Here is a 20970-nt window from a genome sequence, read left to right on the forward strand (position 1 = left end):
CTTCCCATGTAAAGCTATTCGATACAGGGAGTGTCGGTAAAGTGTTGACATACAATGGCGACGTGCATTAATGGCTGGAAGCTGCAGCGTATTCCCCTGACCAAGTCCCAGCGCAAATTTGGTCGTTGACGGCAAGTAGACTGCTGTTCAGCAGACTAGGTTGGCCTACTGTAGGAAGTGGCGTAAACGTTGCCACAGCACTAGAAGATGTTGCACGGTCTAGAACAGTAGACAAGTAACGTCGATTCAGTCTGATGTTTTTTAGCTCATCATTTGGGGCGGCCTGTAGCGTAGTGGTTAAGGTAAATGACTGGGACACGCAAGGTCGGTGGTTCTGATCCTGGTGTAGCCACAATAAGATCTACACAGCCGTTGGGTCCTTGAGCTAGGCCCTTAACCCTGCATTGCTCCAGGGGAGGATTGTCTCCTGCTTAGTCTATTTAACTGTTCGTCACTGTGGATAAGAGTGTCTGCAAAATGCCAATAATGTAATGTAAACAAGACAAATGGCCTACACATTAGCCTAATTGAGCTTTTGCCATGTCAAATCATAACTTGCAAGCCTATAGATACACCCAGTAACCAATTATTAGGTAGGTACACCTGTACAGCAGCTCGTTAATGTAATATAATCAGCCACTAATGTAGTAGCAAAAAAGCATAAAAGCATAAAAGCATGTAGACATGGTCAAGAGGTTCAGTTGTTGTTCTGACCAAACATTAGAAAGGGGAAGAAATGTGTTCTACGTGACTTAGGCCATAGAATGATTGATTGTGCCAGATGGGGTGGTTTGAGAATCTCAGACCATTTGATCTCTTTGGATTTTCATGCACAACAGTCTCTAGAGTTCACTGAGAATGGGGCGGGAAAAAAATCGATTTCCAAAATCCAAATCCAAATCCAAAATCCAAAATCAAGCTGACAGCAAGGCAACAGTAACTCAAATAACTACTTTACAACAGTGATATACTGCAGAGGAATTTGGGAAATGAACCTATCTCTGTGGTTAAACAATAAGGGATAGTTTACTGTCGAGGAATTTGGAAAAATATGTCATTGGGGGGAGATCTCCGCAGTTAAACAATAACAATTTTGTTAACCAATAATGGGTTATTGTGCTCATGGAGCCCTTTTCAGTTCGGAAGAGTCTCACCCCCTAAACTCCCTTCCCCAGCAGAAGTTTTTCTGTCTGTCCAGGTATAAAGATGGGCAAAACCTTAACCGTTTCAGAGAACTACAAATGCTTGTACTTCTGTCCATGATCATGTAATAATGCTCGATCAAGATTGAAGCCTGAATTATTCTGAACTGAATTATTCCTCAACATATGCAGATGAGCATCTCTGAACATTCAACACATCAAATCTTGCAGTGGATCTACAGCAGCAGAAGACCACACCAGTTCCACTCCTGTCAGCTAAATGTCACTCAATCTGGCGACACACCAAAAATGGACAGTTAAAGATTTGAAAAATGTCACTTGGTCTGATTAATCTCCATTTCTGCTGTGGTCAGAATTTGGCACAAACAACATGAACCCAGGCATCCATCCTGCCTTGTGTTAATGCTTCAGGCTGGTGGTTGTGGTGTGGAGAATGTTTTATTAATACAAATTGAGTATCGTTAAAATGCTATACAGTTACCTTAGTATTGTTGCTGACCATGTACATCCCTTTGTAGCTGCAGTCTAGCCTTCTTCTGATTGTTACTTCCAGCAGCATATCGCCACATATCACAAAACCCATGTCATCTCAAGCTGGTTCCACAAACTTGGCAATGAGCTCAGTGTACTCCAATGGCCTCCACATTCACCAAATCTCAATCGAATGGAACACCTTTGGGATGTGGTGGAACCGGAGTGAATGTGCAGCCAACAAATCTGCACTGTCGGATGCTATCCTGATACTACATAGACCAGCACCATGTCGAATCCATGGCACAAAGATTTCCGGCTATTCTGTGGGCAAGGCAAGGCCCTACCATATACTAGAAAGGTCTATCTAATAAAGTGGTCAGTGAGTGTAAATATCCTACTTTTATGTTGGCTATCCTATCTTTTTTTTTTTAAGGAAGTTTTAAAGATGTTTAATTGTGCCACATCAAGCCAACTTTGGTGTCGTTTTGATATCCGTTTCTATTGAGCAGCTACGGCTGTGGTTTTCGTAAAACCCAGAAACTAGAGGACTGGTTGGCATACGGAATTAAATAAAAGTAAAGGGCTCAGGAGACATGTTCGTCTTCGCGATTGGCAGCGGTAATGAAAGGGGCGATGGCTTGAGAATTACGTCAATGGCGCTGTTCAAAGTGTGGAGTGCTGGAAAACTGATTCGAGCAGTCTGGTGGCGGAAGGCAGGCAACTCGTACGCACGATAACTTCGCCCCTTCGGAAGGGGAAAACATACGACACCTGTTTGCAACCGACCTCCGTGTACCTGTAAGTATATAATTCAGTTACTTTCTCTTACGCGCGTCACTTATTTCCTAAAGCTGCCAAGAAGGCAACGAAGAAAGAAAATAACTCGAGCACGTAAGAGCGTGAACCAAAGAACGTAGCAATGGGAAGATTTCCCAGGGCTGTTTTCTTACCATCGCCTTGCATGTGCAAGAGAAACTGTCTTTGCATTGTGCAGCCAAACGTTCCCTGCATGATTTGTGTGCGTTTGTGTTTATAAAGATGAAAGGTGATTGGATTTTGAGGAAAATCATTTGTTGGGGAACCTCGCCCCCAAGGAAGCAAGATAATTTCATGAAATCTTAAACAAAGGAAGTGTATCACCATGTATTCGTTGAATATGTGCCTTCCGTCAAATAACGATTGTGATTAGGCTACCTATTTCTATAGCATTTTTCTCTTTTCATCTGAAAACACTATCCTCTCTCTGACTCTCTCGCGCATTGGCATGGACGCTACTTTGTCACGAGATCCAAAATTGAAAGAGAAGTTTTGTTTTTTTAAGGTATAAAATGTTTTCTATTTTCACCTGCTCTTTAAATAACACACTATGTAAGGAGTCTGAAAATTGACTGTATTAATTTAACAATTTCCATCGTTGGTCTGGTTTAAAGCACACTGTGGAGGTGCAGTAAACTGGAAATTAAAGTGAAGAGTCTATTACACGTCTGTCGACTTATATATTTTTCAATATAGGCTATCTGGCGAAATTATTCGTTTGTTTTGTTGGGGATTCTAGTGCCAAGGTTGGCAAGGTGTGGTTCCGATTCTCCAGGCGTTTGCGACTGACCGGCTCTGCACCCTTCCTTTGGTGTGCGTAAAAAGAGCAACGCGGAAAAAAGAGCTAAGTCACCCCATCCCGATTTTACTCATTATCTAATCACGCTATCCGTAATCCGGTATTCAAGATAAACGTGATGGTTAAAATAGAAGCTATAGCTATTAATTTAAAGATGTAATTAGAGGTTAATTTCTGTGAGCTAATCAGCTCACAGTGTGAGTTCTGATCTCTAGTAATGAAGTAATTAAAGGACTGCCTCTCTCTCTCTCTCTCTCTCTCTCTCTCTCTCAATTGAATAAATTGCTCTATCGGCATGACTGCATAAACAATATTGATGAGTTAATGCAGTTGTTTATTAACAATAAACAATTAACAATGACACATAAATCACGTGATTAATGCACTAGAATAAAGTTTAAATAAATAGACAAATACATAAATACATACATAATTACAGAGATGGTGCCACGCTGGTTGTCCCTCATTTTGTGACAGGAGGCCGCATGAGTTCTGTTTTCTCCCCCAGTATGAAGGGGAGTTTTTCTAGATTATTATAATTTGAGTAAAATGGTTCCAATTTTTAAAAATAAATGTTTCTCTCTCTCTCTCTCTCTCTCTCTCTCTCTCACACACACACACACACACGCCCATGCACACACATGGACACACACACACGGACACACACACACACTCACACACACAGACGCCCATGCACACACACGGACACACGGACACACACACACTCACACACACACGGACACACACACACACACACACTCACACACACACTCACTCACACACACACACACACTCACACACACACACACACACACTCACACACACTCACACACACAGACATACACGCACACACACGGACGCACACACACACACACACGCACACGCACACGGACACGGACACACACACACACACACACGGTCCTGTTTGAGCGTCATCCCCTCCCACACCGCAGGCCCAAATGAGAGATCAGTAAAATAGCGGCAGTTTGTGATTAAAGTGTAACTGCTCTTCTCTGTGTGTGCTCATTCTCGTACTGTGGGGGGGAGAGAGGGCCAAGATGACTGGGTGGGACAGAGCTGGGATCAGACTTACTTCTGAAGTGGTCTGGTTTCTAGGTATAGGCCTAAGTCACAGCCTAATTAAAGAGGAAGAGGCCACCATGGGTCCAGGGCTGGGCGTCAACCACTGCTGTAGCTCCATCTGGAACCAATCTGCTGAGGCAGGATCTCTCAGCTGAGCTGAAAACCATGTTGCCTCCGTGCTGATCCTGGGCACGTGTGTCGCTGACCCACTGCTCAGATACAGATGCGCAGGAGGTGAAGGTTTAGACGAGGTTCTGGGAGTAAGGAGGAGGCAGGAGGCGAGGGTTTTGGAGGAGGTGCAGGAGGTAGAGGATGGAGGTGAAGGATGGATAAGAGCGTCTGCTAAATGACTGTAATGTAATGTAATGTAATGTAGTGTAATGAAGGTTTGAAGGCTTTGTGTGATAAATAGTAGCACCCAAGCCTTACTCTGTTTGCACACTTGTTGCTCATTGTGTATGTGGCACCTATTAATAAGTACACCTGTGATGGTGTTTCCTCCTTTCCTGCCCCTTATACCTGGTGTGCGTGTGTGTGTGTGTGTGTGTGTGTGTGTGTGTGTGTGTCTGTGCGTGTGCAGTTTAAATGTGAGAGTATATGTCTGTAGTTACTAGTTTGTGCTAGGTGATAGGAAAACAATATGTGACAATACAATATATTCCAGCAATGTTGATCTCTGATTTTGACTTTAGAATATATTTGTAATAATTGTGATTCATCATCGTATTCCCAGAGAATTATGTGTGTGTGTGTATACCTGTGTGTGTGTGAGTATGTGTGTGTGTTTACATGTGTGCATTCTTATGATTTTTAGAAGCCTACTGGTTGATGTATTCAGGATCATAATAGAATCATGAGAAACAATTATATTCAGCATTTCTTTTCAATTCATTCAAATTAATTCAACATTATCTTTTGTGCCAGCATTTATGATAAACCCTTCTTAGTTATTTTCTGTGAGATAACCTGAAAGTAAAACTGGCATATCCAATTACATTTCAGAACTATATTCTCAACACTCAATGATCAACTCATTCACACTTCAATTCAACAATATAGAGCAGTCAGCATAAAGGGAGAGGGAACTGCAAATAGTGAAATGCAGAAGTAAATACAGCATGTGAGCAGCACTGTTATTTTTGCATGGCAACCATTTCTGTTATTTTTCTTTTGAATGTGCTGCCCTCTGCAAGGAAGAGACCACACACTAAGATGACCAGTGTTAATTCAACTCGTATGGACTCGTATAAACTCTATAAGAGTTGATTTAACGCTGAATATTTTACTATACACAAGAAGCAGCGTGCAGAGGATCATATCTTTTTTGGCAAATTATTTGTCTCTCATGTCCTATAGTCAAGAGAATCTATATACATTTTTATTTTTAGACTTAGTGCCATGGTGCTAATTTCTTCCCTCACTCTTCTCTGCAGGTTCTGAAGCGATGTTTCGGGGTTGGAATTGTGGATCATAAAGTGCATGAGTTTTCTCCTCGCCATGACGACCCCCAGTGGCAGACTGTAGCAACCCCCACCCGTCACAGCGGGAGAATCATGTGACAGTCTCGTCTCCGGCAAACGTGAGGCGGGCGCATTTCTCTCTCCTCCTGCGCTCTCGTCTCGGGTCAGATTCCTCCGAGCCGAACATGGTCCTCCACACGCACCCTTTCCCCAGCGCCTCCCTGCGTCTCCTCAACGACCTGTCCTGGGGGCTCATCTACCCCTGCTACTGGCTGCTGGACCACCTGGGCGCCTCCTTCCTCCCCACCTCGCAGGAGCAGCAGCGGTGCTCACAGGACCCCTGCGCCTCGCTGACGCCCTGCGTGCTCCTCTTCACCCCGCTCTACCTGCTCCTCACGCTCCTCTGGCTCCCCGTGGCGCTGCTGGGCTTCGTGCTGTGGGCCCCGCTGCAGGTCACCCGCCGCCCGTACGCGTACAGCCACCGCCGCTCCGCCCGCGGGGAGCGGGGCTCGGCGGAGTGGGGGCCCCAGGGCCGGAGCTTCTGCTTCAGCAGCGCCAACGTGTGCCTGCTGCCCGACTCCCTGGCGCGCCTCAACAACCTGGCGGACACGCGGGGCCGCGCCGGCGAGCTGGGCCGACGCATCTTCAGCGGCGCCGGCCGGCCCCGGATCAAGATCTACGTGGACTCGCCCACCAGCCCCTCCGCCAGCTCTGCTTCCTCCCAGACCTTCTCCTTAGAGAGCAAGCCCAACGGACACGTAGGGGGGGATGAGACTGGGCCGCATGACAAGGAATGTGTGCTCCTCGCAGGGCAACACACCGCCCTTAATTGCCCTTTACACTCAACAGGGCAACCGGTCCCTGATTGCCCCTTACACGCCACAGGGCAACCCATCCCTAACTGCCCTTTACACTCAACAGGACAACACACCCTCCCTGACTGCCCCTTACACGCCACAGGACAACCCATCCCTGATTGCCCTTTACACTCAACAGGGCAACCCATCCCTAACTGCCCTTTACACGCTACAGGGCAACACACCCTCCCTGATTGCCCCTTACACGCTACAGGGCAACCCATCCCTGATTGCCCCTTACATGCCACAGGACAACCCATCCCTAACTGCCCTTTACACGCTACAGGGCAACACACCCTCCCTGATTGCCCCTTACACGCTACAGGGCAACCCATCCCTGATTGCCCCTTACACGCTACAGGGCAACTCATCCCTGATTGCCCCTTGCACGCCACAGGGCAACACATCCCTAACTGCCCTTTACACTCAACAGGGCAACACATCAGCCCTGGTTGCCCCTTGCACTCCCAATCCCCAATGCAACATGATATCCCTGTTTGCCTTCTTCAGTCACCAGTGCAACATACCCACCCAGATTGTCCTGCACATTCCACAGAGCAGCCAACCACTCCGGATTGTCCACTTCATCTCACAGGTGAACAGACCCTTCCTGACTGCACTCTACATTCCGCCATAGGACACCAGACTCTTCCTGACTGTATCCTGCATTCTCCCATAGGTCAACAGACTACGGTCCAGATTGGTATCAATGATTCAAGGCCAACCTCTGAGGCGATCAATCCAGTGGTTTATGACGAGGGCAACCCAAATGGCTGCATCACGTCTCAGGACTCCCTGACACACATCCACACAGGCAACGGGGACATGTCCAAGGACTCCTCCTCTCACCACAACTCAGCGCTTAGAAAGTGTGCCGCACAAAAGAGACGTTCCGCCGATGACGCCTTCGACCACGAGATCTCCGCCTTCTTCCCCGCCAACCTGGACTTCCTGTGTCTGCAGGAAGTGTTTGATAAGCAGGCAGCGGTCAAGTTGAAGCAGCAGCTACACCACTACTTCCCGTTCATCTTGAGTGACGTTGGGCGCTACGCCTGGAAGGGGTGCTGCTCCCAATTTAAGTTCCTCAACAGCGGCCTCCTGCTGGCCAGCCAGTACCCCATCCTGGACGCGGACTATCACTGCTTTGCCAACGGGCGCAGGGAGGACGCTCTGGCAGCTAAAGGGGTCCTCTTTGTGAAGGTGAGGTCCTCACTCTGCCTCTCTTTTCAACTGCAGATCTTGCATGGTCCGATTGAGCCAACCTAGAGGACCAAAAGGCAGGTTTTACCTATTTCTTAGTTTTCCCATACACAAGATAAGCCTAGTAAAGTGTGGAAAAGTATTTGAATCCAAAACAAGTACTTATTTCATCCAGGTCTGTTGAATTCAAGATGGAATTTGAATTTGATTGCTTCATTTGAAGGTATTACACTTGTGTGTTAGCAAAGGCTACAGTATAAAAAGCTTGCAGTATAAGCACACCCATACATTTCCAGTGTTGGGTTGAAACATGAATTTTAGTATTCTTTGAATTGAGATTTCAGTATGTTTTTATTTATTGATCTCCCTAATCTTCTGCCATAAATATATGCATAGTGTCTGCATTAAGTATGATTTTCACCCCAAGGAAAAGTTGCCTTTTTTTTCTATGCCTTTCCCACAAAAGGTGTAAATGTGGTCAGTTATTTAGTTATATGCAATTTAAGTTTATGAAAAAGCTATTTAAAGGGGAAAAACGACCTTGCATTAGATGTGTGCCCATTAAAGAAGTCATTCAGACATCAACCTTCTAACAACCCCGTCTACTTCTGGGAGAGACTGAAAGAGATAAACCAAATTGATGTCATGCTCTTTCTTTAATTACTCCACAAGTGAAAATGGTAATTAATAATATTCCCCTGAAAAAAAGCCTCATAATTAAAGATTTTCTGATCTCTTTTGACCATTATGAAGAGCACTGATGTTGAAATGAAGGTTTCCATGTATGTGGGTGTGTGTACAGTGAACACTTGTGCACACACATACACTCCAATTTGCGTGATAGGTTCGGCTAATCTTCTGTAAAGGCCAACAGCTTCCAGCTCCAAGGATGTCCAGGCAGGGAGAGAGAGAGATGCAGTGGTGGCTCCTGAGCTCAAAATCAAGGAGGCAGAAAATATCCCCTTAAACTCATTTTTGATCTTGACCTGTTTTCAATAATTTTCCTTAACAAGTTTGCCAATGATGGGAATCATCGATTGGCAGGTAAACACATAGCTTCTTTCTTCACACCATGTTAGATCGATTCATCGATTCAATTTCATACACTTCATCGCTAATCTCTCAATAATTCATTTTAGGGGATATTTTCTGCTGCCTCCTGGATTTTGAGCCCAGGAGCAGCCACTGGAGAGATGGGTGATAAGGTATTCTTCCTCTTAGTCTTCCTCTTTCCTTTGCACAGGTGCAGGTGGGCAAATCCTCTCAGGGTAAGATGATTGTGGGATACATCACCTGCACTCATCTACACTCCATTGAAGGTATGTGTTATGATCGCCCCTCTGAGGGCAACAGGGTGGGTAACACAAAACCAGCTGATGAATGTGAATAAACATTAAGTGTGCTACGGTGCTTATTTACAATGGTGCAACAAGTGAGGTACTATTTGAGCTGTCTATATGCATTGCTATTTGCAGTGAAGACACAGTAGGTTGCACAACAGCAGCAAAGAGGAGGTAGGGAGGAAGACTATAGATGTTGAAGAACTCTAGAACAAAACGCAACTAACTAGTTCTTGTAAGTCTACCAAAAGAAGTCAAACAAAAGGCTACTTCTAACTACTCTAACCAAACACAAAATAAACATAGTAACATAGTCTCTGTAACAGAAACTAAACCTACGTGTGCTGTGTACAGGGTACCTTGAGTATAGCTAGTTTCTCTCCCAGGGGAAAAAATAAACAAAACCATAAGGTACAGAAGGACAACTGGAAAGAACAAAATACAGAATGGGCCACATAATTACACAATGGGCCACATAAATACACAATGGGCCACATAATTACACAGGCCACAACTGCAGCAAACCAGGCATCACACAGCCCAGAGACAGAGGGAGTGATCCTGGCTGTTTGAGGTGGCTTCACCTTGGGGTGATTGGATGAACCAGGAATGAGGCTGGATGGGACCAATTGGTTGATGATGAGTGGCAGGTGTCCAGACCAATCACAGGAGACCTTAGAGTGACCGGACAAGGGGAAAATGGGAAAATAGATGAGGATAAACCCACCAAACAAATATCAAAGTCAGAGGGGTTGGCTCACTAAACAGGCGTGAGTTTCTCGATAGCAGCGCATCTTGAAAATGTACAACATAGCCTGCTTCATGGCCTTGAAAATGTCATGCGTTTCCCAAAAGACGCTGTGAAGAGATTTTTTAAAGAGCTACTCAAAGAGTTACCTGAAGATAGCCTGCACTTCAATTAACTTTTGTCTCTGTGGCTGCAATATGGAATCAAAATGACATTAAGGAGCTTGTTCTAACAATTTGCACTTTCTTCAACCCTTAGTCCCTCTGTGGATTTATGGCGCAGTGAAATCTCATTTTCCATTGCCCTGCTGTGCACCCAACAATGCTACATGTGCACATGTGTGCAGGACTGTAGCACTGCTCTGCTGCACTGGGTGGGCCTGGAATGGGTGTCAGAAGGTATTTTCTGGAGAGGATAACCACTGTCATCCAAAAAGCGACACTCTTGGATATCTCCTCTTTCACATGTCCTGTATAGGCTGGAACTGGCCCATGCAGAAGAGTCATAGACAGCTAGATCATTGCATTTATAGCACTTTTCTCCCACTAAACGAGCACTTTACAGTGATGAGGGGGAACTCGCCTGCATGGCAGCCATTTTGTGCCTGAACACTCACAAACACAGAACAGTGGTCCCTTGGTCTTTTTCAATCGCACACAACTTGGATGTTGAGGGCACTGTATCCCTTATGGCGAATGTAGAGGATCGGGACAAATGTGCGCTCCACTGCTCCAGTGACCCGAGACATGTTAGCTATGCCATAGAAACCCAGGTTGGTTTCTGTTATCTCCTTGCGCCTCACCGGGAACATTACAGTGGAACGTTTTTCACATGCCAGAATAGCAGTATGGTGACCCTGGCCAGTGCATTACTCATAGCTGCTTTGCTCTTGCCATGGCCTTCCCCTATGATCTGCAAGACTGATAAAAGACTGTACCTCAGGGCTGAAGCGTAGTTGCGCCGGCTCATCCTGTCCAGGTCCGCCTTGAGGAGAGACAGCAGCTCCATGATTTCATTCCTTGGAAGGCAGTACATGGCAATTATTGCTTCATCGTTAAAATGCAAAAAAAAAAAAACCTGGTTCTTATTTCAGCATTCACTCTGACAATCCAGCTCCTGCTTTAGGTGTAGGATTCTTTGTAATGCTACCATTTCAGTTTCAGGCTGCAAATGGCAGGTTGTCCGGATGACTTGCAATTATATTGGGCTAACTGATTTGTCCTGAGACTTCTCCTTTATCTCTTTACAACAAGTCTGTGTCCTGTTTTCATTGAATCATCTGACATCATTTAGCCATTTGGATTGGAAGCAAATTTAAAATTAAGTTTTGTTTTTTTTAAACATGTTTTGCTGCCACAATGGAGTGAAGACTCCATCGAGCGGCAGCTAATATATTTTTACACAGGAGCAGAAGGTAGTAAAACTCCTCCCACTGAGGACACTGCTCTTACCTCTCGCCCTCTGACACGACACTGCTTTCTGTACATGAAGTGAAGCCGTAATAAGATCCGCACAGCCGTTGGGCCTTCGAGCAAAAGGCCCTTGACCCTGCGTTGCTCCAGGGGAGAATTGTCTCCTGCTTAGTCTAATCAACTGTACGTCGCTCTGGATAATGGTGACATGGAGACTGATATGAAATAGAACATGTTTGTGACTCAAGCTGTACGTGTTCACCTGTTGCCATGGTAATAGTCTCTGTTTGATGCCCCTGTCTCATTTTTCATAAATATGCTGCTTCTTTAAGAGCCTCGCACACAGCCAGTCCCTCCAGAGTCACTTTTCTCATCTAGACGCTTGTGAGGAAGAGATCTGATTTGGTTTATCGTTGGTGGATTATGTTCTGTCTCGCGTGAACCTTTCTTCTTTTAGTGTTCTTGTGTGTGTTTGTGTGTCTGGGTACAAGAAACAGATTTCCCTGCACATATTGTTCTTCTGGTATAATATTTCTGCTCAGAAAAATCCATCCAGGCTCATATTCATAAAGCAGCTCCACATATGAGAATGCGTTTGAACTATCCAACACTTTGCAATTTTGTCTTATCTAACAACACATTCTTGTCCAGCCCACAACTAGAGCCTATTTTCCATTTAAAAATAATATTCCTAAGAAATCAAGGGGCTTTGAATATGTTTGATCGTTTTTTGATTACATTCATCCATCCATCAATTATCTTAACCTGCTTATCCTGAACAGGGTCGCTGGAGCCTATCCCAGCATACATTGGGCGAAAGGCAGGAATACACCCTGGACAGGTCGCCAGTCCATCACAGGGCACACACACCATTCATTCACACACTCATACCTATGGGCAATTTACATTACATTACATTATTGGCATTTGGCAGACGCTCTTATCCAGAGCGACGTACAACAAAGTGCATACCCATAACCAGGGATAAGTTCGCTGAAAGACCCTAGAAGTACGTACAATTTCAACTGCTACCTGTACAACAAAGATAAGGACAAGGGCCATTTTTTTTTTTTTTTTTTTTTTTGAACAAACAAACAAACAAACAAGAGCAAAAGTGACCAAAGTTAACTATCCAAACACTGCTTACCTAGCCAACTAAAAATACCGATACACAAAGCAAGTCACAGAGACAACAATTAAGGTTCACAGGGAGGTAGGGAGGGATGGGGAGAGGTGCTGCTTGAAGAGGTGCGTCTTCAGCTTGCGCTTGAAGGTGGGGAGAGATTCTATAGTTCTGACCTCAACGGGGAGTTCTGAGAGGGGGAGGTGCCAAGCGGCCTGTGGAGGCTGAACGAAGAGGTCTGGCAGGGGTGTAGGCTGGGGAAGACCCTTTAACTGCTTGGAAGGCTAGCACCAATGTTTTGAATTTGATGCGAGCCATGACAGGCAGCCAGTGGAGGGAAGTAAGTTAGACTCTCCAGTCAGCCTAACCTGCATGTCTTTGGACTGTGGGAGGAAACCGGAGTACCCGGAGGAAACCCACGCAGACACGGGGAGAACATGCAAACTCCACACAGAGAGGCCCCGGCCAACGGGGATTCGAACCCAGGACCTCCTTGCTGTGAGGCGGCAGAGCTACCCACTGCACCATCCGTGCCACCTGATTACATTCAGGTTTCTTTAATATTCTCCAGGTCTGGGATTTGATGTGCAATTTCTGTTCCGTAGATCCCAGAAAGTATTAATGGTCTCCCATATACACTCAGTGAACAATTTAATAATAAATTGTTAATGCAAATATTTTATCAGCCAATCATGTGGCAGCCACTATATGCATAAAAGAATGTAGACGTGGTCAAGAGGTTCAGCTGTTCAGACCAAATGTTAGAATCGGATGTAAATGTGATCTAAACAAGTTTTACCGTGGAATGATTATTGGTGCCAGAGAGGATGGTTTAATTATCTCAGAAACTGCTGATCTCCTGCGATTTTCATGCAGTCGTGCAGAGGATGGTGTGAAAAACAAAAAATATCCAGTGAGCAGCAGAAACGTGTTGTTAATGAGAGAGGTCAGAGAAGAAGGGCCAGACTGGTCAAAGCTGACAGGAAGGTGGCAGAAATGTAAATAACCACACATTAGAATACAACAGTGGTATGCAGAAGAGCATGTCTGAACACACAATGTGTCAAACCTCTAAGTAGATAGGCTCATGTATTGATATTTTTTTCTTGATTCAGGATTCAGGGCCAGTGAGTAATAATTAAGTTTGGTGTATTTCTTAACTGACCGGTTCTCTGTTTTGTGTTTTATCTTTTTCTGGCAAATGTGATGTTTTCTTGGTCAAAGCATTTTTCAATGATTTAGTTTCTTCCTTTATTGTTTTATTGTTTTTCAACAGAATGCATTCATTCAATTTCTAGTATTTTGGTCATTTTCTAACTGTTCTTTTCTGTGATTTCTTTAGGAGACTCCTTGGTCCGTTGTGAGCAGCTAAACGCACTGCTGGAGTATGGGGCACGTTTCAGAAAAATGACAAAATGGCAGAAGGACCAGGTTGCTTTTGATGTCATTCTGGGGGACTTGAATTTTGACAACTGCTCCTCAGGTATCAGACCCAATGAGAGTAAGAGGGTACGGGGCCAGGAAAGTCTACCTGTGTCCTGTGGGCTCAGTCCTGGATGGTATGCAGGACTGAGGCAGAAATATCCTGATATCATCAATAAAGCGCTTGCCAATTCATCGATTCACCATGGCTTAGATTCTGGTGCCCTCTATTTCCTGTTTCAGCACAGCTTTGCCAGACGTTGTGGCCTATTGGGCGTACATAGGGACCACTATTGTATAGACATTCCCATTACTAGCACCCCCCCTACAAATTTTGCTGAACAATGGATATTGGCCATATCTGCCCCACGTGCATTATTTGCAGTGTTTCCCTGTCCTGGTAACATATTCTTACTGAATTCTGTTTTCATTATTTAAATAGGATGTTTGTTTTATTGAGCAAAATTAGATCATGAGAAATGAGATAATGTAGAACAGGGCATCTTGGCGCACTTCTGTAACCAAATAGTCTCAGCCACACTTTGCCCGGAGGAACTACATCTTGTCCAAGTGACACTTCCTCTTTCCTTCTTCTTCAGAGGATCGGTTTGAGCAGCACCACGTTCTCTTCTCTCACTATAAGGACCCGTGTCGCCTGGGACCAGGGGAGGATCAGCCCTGGGCCCTAGGTAAGTGTCTGGGGGCGCACTGCTCTGGCCGTTGCAGAGAGTAATCTGCAAGAGTAATGTTAAGGTAGGCGTAGTGGTTAAGGTAAATGACTGGGACACCCAAAGTCGGTGGTCCCAATCCCGGTGTAGCCACAATAAGATCCGCCCTTAACCGTGCATTGCTCCGGGGGAGGATTATCTCCTGCTTAGTCTAATCAACTGTATGTCGCTCTGGATAAGAGCATCTGCCAAATTCCAATAATGTAATAATGAGTAATGCGTTCACACCGAACGGATTGTGTGTGTGTGTCACTGTGTGTGAATCTGGAGCGCTGATCCTCTCACCCTGGTTTGTGTGTGTCACTGTGTGTGAATCTGACCACTGATCCTCTCACCCTGGTGTGTGTGTGTCACTGTGTGTGAATCTGACCACTGATCCTCTCACCCTGGTGTGTGTGTGTCACTGTGTGTGAATCTGGAGCGCTGATCCTCTCACCCTGGTGTGTGTGTCAACAGGCACCCTGCTGGAGATCAGTGGGCTCTATGATGAGGAAGTCTGCTCGCCAGAAAAGCTGCAGAAGTGAGTCTCGCATTCGCACGTACACACACGCGCACGTACACACACACACACACACACACACACACTCACACACACACACACACACACACACACACACTCACACTCACACACACACACAAACACGTACACAGGTTGAAAGTCCAGGTGGTCAGAAAGTAAATATCCAGCCATGTGTTTCTATCTATGAAGTTCACTAATTAGTTCTACCTCTTGGCTAAAGAATTGTGCAAAATTAGTAATTCCAGGTGATTGGAACAGAATACTGGGGGCGGACTTTTACTTTCTGAGCCTGGATTTTCCAGCTCTGCATGCGCACACACACGCACACGCGCATACACACACACACACACACACACAGATCTGTACACATCATTCCAATTGTTTGTTTCTGTGTTTCGCGTAGGGTGTTGGGGAATGAGGAGGGGAGGAGGGAGTACTTGGTTTTTCCTGCTGGAATGAAACACTGCGTCAATCAGGAGGGCCGGACCATACCACTCAGTGGCAATGGGAGGAGGATCGACTACATCCTGTACAGTGAAGAGGGGCTGCAGCAGGACTGGAAAGTGGTACGTTCTGCCCAATGATATCTACGGACTGGGAAACAGAGGATTTCAGTCAGAGGCTTCAGCCGTTTTATTGCTGTATTCTAAAACCTAGCCAGTGGCTACTGAGCTGAAAATCGATGGGGCAGAAAACTCCCTTGAACTGATTCTTGGTCTGGACCTGTTTTTAAGAATTTTCCCAGATAACAATATGTTATGATATGTGGACTGCATTCATATAGTGCTTTTATCAAAAGAGATTTACAATTGATGCCTCTCATTCATCCATTCACACACACCAATGGCGAAAGGCTGCCATGCAAGGTACCAATCAGCTCGTTGGGAGCAGTTGGGAGTTAGGCGTCTTGCTCAGGGACACTTCAACACACACAGGGCGGGACTGAACCTGCAACCCTCCGGCTGCCAGATGACTGCTCTTATCTCCGGAGCTAACGTCGCCCCAAATTCATTTCACAAATTAATCGGCGGTTAAAGGCAAACTCATTCATTACTCATTGATTGAAGGAGCACTCGTGTAGACCCTAGTCAAACAGAACGTCATGGTTCAATTCCATATGCATTAATATCTGATTAGTAATCATCAGATCAGAATTAGTAACATCATTATTTCCCTTGAAAAACATTCAACATGAAATATAAACCTAAGCCACTAAGTTATGCAACATTATAGGGGGCGACATGGCTCAGGTAGTAAGAGCAGTCGTCTGGCAGTCGGAGGGTTGCCGGTTCGATCCCCCGCCCGGGCTGTGTCGAAGTGTCCCTGAGCAAGACCCCCAAATGCTCCTGACGAGCTGGTCGGTGCCTTGCATGGCAGCCAATCGCCGTTGGTGTGTGAGTGTGTGAGTGTGTGAGTGTGTGAGTGTGTCTATGAATGGGTGAATGAGAAGCATCAATTGTACAGTGCTTCGGATAAAGGCGCTATATAAATGCCAACCATTTACCATTACCAATTGAAGCATGCTAGATATTCCACCTTGTGCTTAAATCAGTCTGAATATATCTGAGTTGAACATGAGACACACAGGCTCCGCCCCATTCCCTAAGCACTTGTTTAGGTCCCTTTCTCTTGTGTACTACTGAGGCACTCAACTCTGAATGTGCAAATTTGGAATAAAATTGACTTTGAATGCACATATCTCAAGTCTGAATCGGCCGCTATGAGAACACTTCACACAGGATATGATGTTAATTGCCTTGTGCTTATAATTAGGGGGCCTGTGCATAAAGGCTTAGCTCAGATGTTCCCAAACTAGCATGGTTCCTACCAACCAAATAACCAGGCAATAAACAACAATGTTATGCATCAGCCAAAAGGGTGCTAATGCGAGCATTTCACAGGGTTGTCAAGTGGGCACCTTCCTTCACCAGTGTTTTGTTGAGTTGGGCCCATGCCAGTGCCTGGCACCCCAGACCCACCTACCCTCATCAGGCACCCAGGACAATAAGATTAGTTCTGACTAATTGTGTCTGACTGGAAATATCATCCATTTTTATTGCTATATTTGTATTTGTATTGCTATATTGTTTGACAAAACATGCAATCACAGCATCAGTAGTAGTACAGCATTACATTGGTGTGGCATACTGTGCGAGATTTCATCTGAATTATTATTAGGCAGTGAGTTCAGTGATGCTTCTCAAAAATATCAAAAAAACTTGACTGTGGGCATTTGTTTTTATGCATATAATATGAGGGAAGGATTATTAGTTAAAACAATTTCATTATGTCATAACATTTGATGAATTCCTTTTTTCTGAACTAATTTCATGCATTCTATGTCTTGGATTTTCAATAATTCGATCAGCCTTGCATTGTATTGAAGTATATTGTGCACATAATGAACAGACCTGGGTCAAATACGTAATTATTCTGGATTGAAATTATTTTCTGGTGTTTCTAGCTTGTCTGGTGTATTCAAACCCATGAAATACTCTCAAAAAGTGCAAACCCCGCCTTCTGGTCCTGTTCTGGTGGGCACACTTATCAGGCAAGATCAATTGAGCACAGAACCGTTTTTGAATCCAAAACGATATGTATTTCACCCTGGTGTATACCGTGCGGAGTGTATAACATGGTGGTGGCTTACCCAGCTGGTGGTTTATTTCCCTCTGTCGCCCCCTGCAGGGTGTTGAGGAGTACAGCTTCATCACTCAGCTGGCAGGACTCACTGACCACCTCGCCGTTGCCATGCGCCTCGCCGTCTCGGTGGGGGAGGAGCCCTTGGCTGACGGGAACAGAACCTGACCCTAACACGGCACCGCTGCGTCCAATCAGGGCATGTCTTACATCATCACGTCATCTTTCCCCCCTCCTGTTTGTAAGGGATGCAAGGATGGATTCTTAACCAAAACTTTCTGTCTCATTTTATTTTTTGGACTTAGTAGCAGCGCTCAACGTTTTGTTGCCTTGACGATGGCTGTCGGAGAAATCTTGAGAATGAGGTGATAAAACCTACAGGGGGGTTGGAAAAGAAACAATTTTATTGTAAGGAATTTTATTTAAAATGTTAAAGGAGAACTGAATAGGAAGCAATATTTGCTCCCAGAATTGCTGGTGTTTCCTTTCTGCTCTACCCTCAGAAGAATGAAAGGCTTTTACAGCTGGAGTAGTTATACCACATATGTGCTGGCCTGACAAATCTATTTTAAAATGCGTAGTGTTACACATGTATATGGAACACACATGATGCGTATTGTTCAATTGGACAGTTTAGAATATTATTGTTGGACTGCACAGTTCCTGTTTGTTCAGGATCATGGTTTTGTGGAGCCTGAACAGTTATCTATATGTCGGCCCTCAACAGCACCCTGGGGGCAGACGGCCATGTTAAAATGGTAAAGAAAAAGAGGGCAGCCTGGTATATCCAAAAAAGGCAGCTCTGGCTCCCAGCAGAGTTTGGGCTAGTGTGATTTTTTCTCTCATACAGGAGACCAGAGTCCAAGGCTCACCTGTTTCTGTTTTTCTCTTTGTTTTGCTCACTTAAAAAAAAAAAATGCAACTAATTTTATTTTCCAAATATGGAGAAAGGCAATCTTAACTGAACTAGGCCCATTGTAGCAACTCTCAGTTTAGTGGGTAGAACTGACTTTGCTTCGGTAGGAACATAGGTGGCCTGTAGCGTAGTGGTTAAGCTACATGACTGGGACACGCAAGGTTGTAGCACAGCCGTTGGGCCCTTGAGCAAGGCCCTTAACCCTCCATTGGTCCAGGGGAGGATTGTCTCCTGCTGAGTTCAATCAACTGTACATTGCTCTGGAAAAGAGTCTGCCAAATGCCATTAATGTAATGTGATGTAACATCAACCAAAACACATGCTATTGAGGGCAAGAAACCGCATCAAACTTTTTTTGGCCCAGCCAGTCCTTTTTCCTGCCAGTAGGGGGAGCAGTGGTATAGCATTTAAACAAGCCACTGAAGTCAAAGTTTACACTTACAGTTATTTACTTGACAACCAATATTATTATTATTATTATTATTATTATTATTATTATTATTATTATTATGTGCAAATTAAATGGTGTTTATTTAATATGTACTTGCAGGTGTGCCTCATGTGGTAGTACCAGCGAGATCACAGAAATGTATGGCACAGAGGCATTGCTTTTTAGTGTGACACATCCTCCCCTTCACAGACAGGGGAGGTTAAGATCTTTGTGCCCAAGTATCTCGAGGGCACTCGAGCATCATAGCTTGAAGCCAGAAAATACATTTCAGGTAATTCCAAAAAAGTACAGCAATGTTACGTTTCCAGAGGAAGTGCATTTGAACAGATTCATTTTTAGCATTGATTCACAATATCCGTTTTCATACTGTGTGGTATTTCTGGCGCTTTATTTATGAATATTTATGATTATTTTAAAACATCCTTTGCTAACAGGCGGCACGGATGGCGCAGTGGGTAGCACTGCCGCCTCACAGCAGGAAGGTCCTGGTTTTGAATCCCGGTCAGCCTCTCTTTGTGGAGTTTGCATGTTCTCCCCGTGTCTGCGTAGGTTTCCTCCGGGTACTCCGGTTTCCTCCCACAGTCCAAAGACATGCAGGATAGGCTGATTGAAGAATCTAAATTGCCTATGGGTATGAGTGTGTGAGTGAATGGTGTGTGTGCCCTGCGATGGACTGGCGACCTGTCCAGGGTGTATTCCTGCCTTTCGCCCAATGTATGCTGGGATAGGCTCCAGCGCCCCTGCGATCCTGTTCAGGATAAGCGGGTTCAGATAATGGATGGATGGATGGATCCTTTGCTAACATTATTGTTCTCGGTCATATCCTTTCATTAATATTAAAGATTGATTTTGAATTTTTCAAGTATTAATTAAGCTGTAATACAACTATCTAAAGCATACTTATGTAAATCAATGTGATGACTTCATTAATAATATCTGCAAAGACCAATACCAAATCTTCCAGCAGTGGGCAGTATAGGAACTTTTTTGCTTTCAGGATAAAAAGGCTTTCAAAATATCAACAGAGTAACCATTTCTGAATTTTAAAGTATATATTTATTTTTCATTCATAATATTGCTATTAAATAAGTATTCTTTTTGGTTCTTCTTCTGATACTTGATTACTCCAGTTTAATGGCCGCAAAGGAGGAACGCTCTGTTTTAAGAATCCTGAGCTGATCATATGGTCTGTCTACAGAACCTGTGGTGTTTGTCAAGATAATTCCTCTCTCACAATGCACCACGTGTGGCCTCTTTGTCTTGTTTTATTTTATTATATTATCGTATATAGTTTTGTAGCTATTATTTCTTTATCATTGATTTTTTTAAAATATTTTCATGGAAAGTCATTGCCACCTACTCTGGGTTTGCCTCCTTTACTGATGTGGAAAGTTATCTAGGGGACTATTCCAAAATCTTATTATACAATGGCTGTCTTCTTCTGTTATTAAATGCATATTATTTTCAATCACTGGGGTGTTGCATTTGTTTACTAATTTCTCAAGCTAATCTGAGTTGTCATCCGCTCACTGTGTGCCAATTGTCCCCACACACATCATTCTACTTCCTGCTCTCACAGAACTGTGTCTATTCACATGCACATTTCTGCAATATGAATGGAAAGGCATGAATTTACTGCAGCTGTCATCTCCATTTGTGCTGGTGAAGGGTGGAGGCTTTGACATGAGAGAAGTTTAGACCTGCAGTTACAGTTTCGTCACGTCACACTCAATATTGACTGAGCGTGTGGGAACACCACAGTTACAGTGATACTGTACACAGTAGCTAAAATATCTAACCAACCAAGGCAGTGGCTGA

At 44.5% G+C, this 20970-nt stretch overlaps 1 pseudogene; it reads left to right on the forward strand.

The window, feature by feature from the left end:
• Nucleotides 1-5980: 5980 nt before the first annotated feature.
• LOC133130943 (sphingomyelin phosphodiesterase 3-like) lies at nucleotides 5981-19579 on the forward strand (annotated as a pseudogene).
• Nucleotides 19580-20970: the final 1391 nt, after the last annotated feature.

The sequence above is a fragment of the Conger conger genome, chromosome 6 (assembly GCF_963514075.1).
Source record: "Conger conger chromosome 6, fConCon1.1, whole genome shotgun sequence".
In the NCBI taxonomy this organism is placed as follows: Eukaryota; Metazoa; Chordata; class Actinopteri; order Anguilliformes; family Congridae; genus Conger; species Conger conger.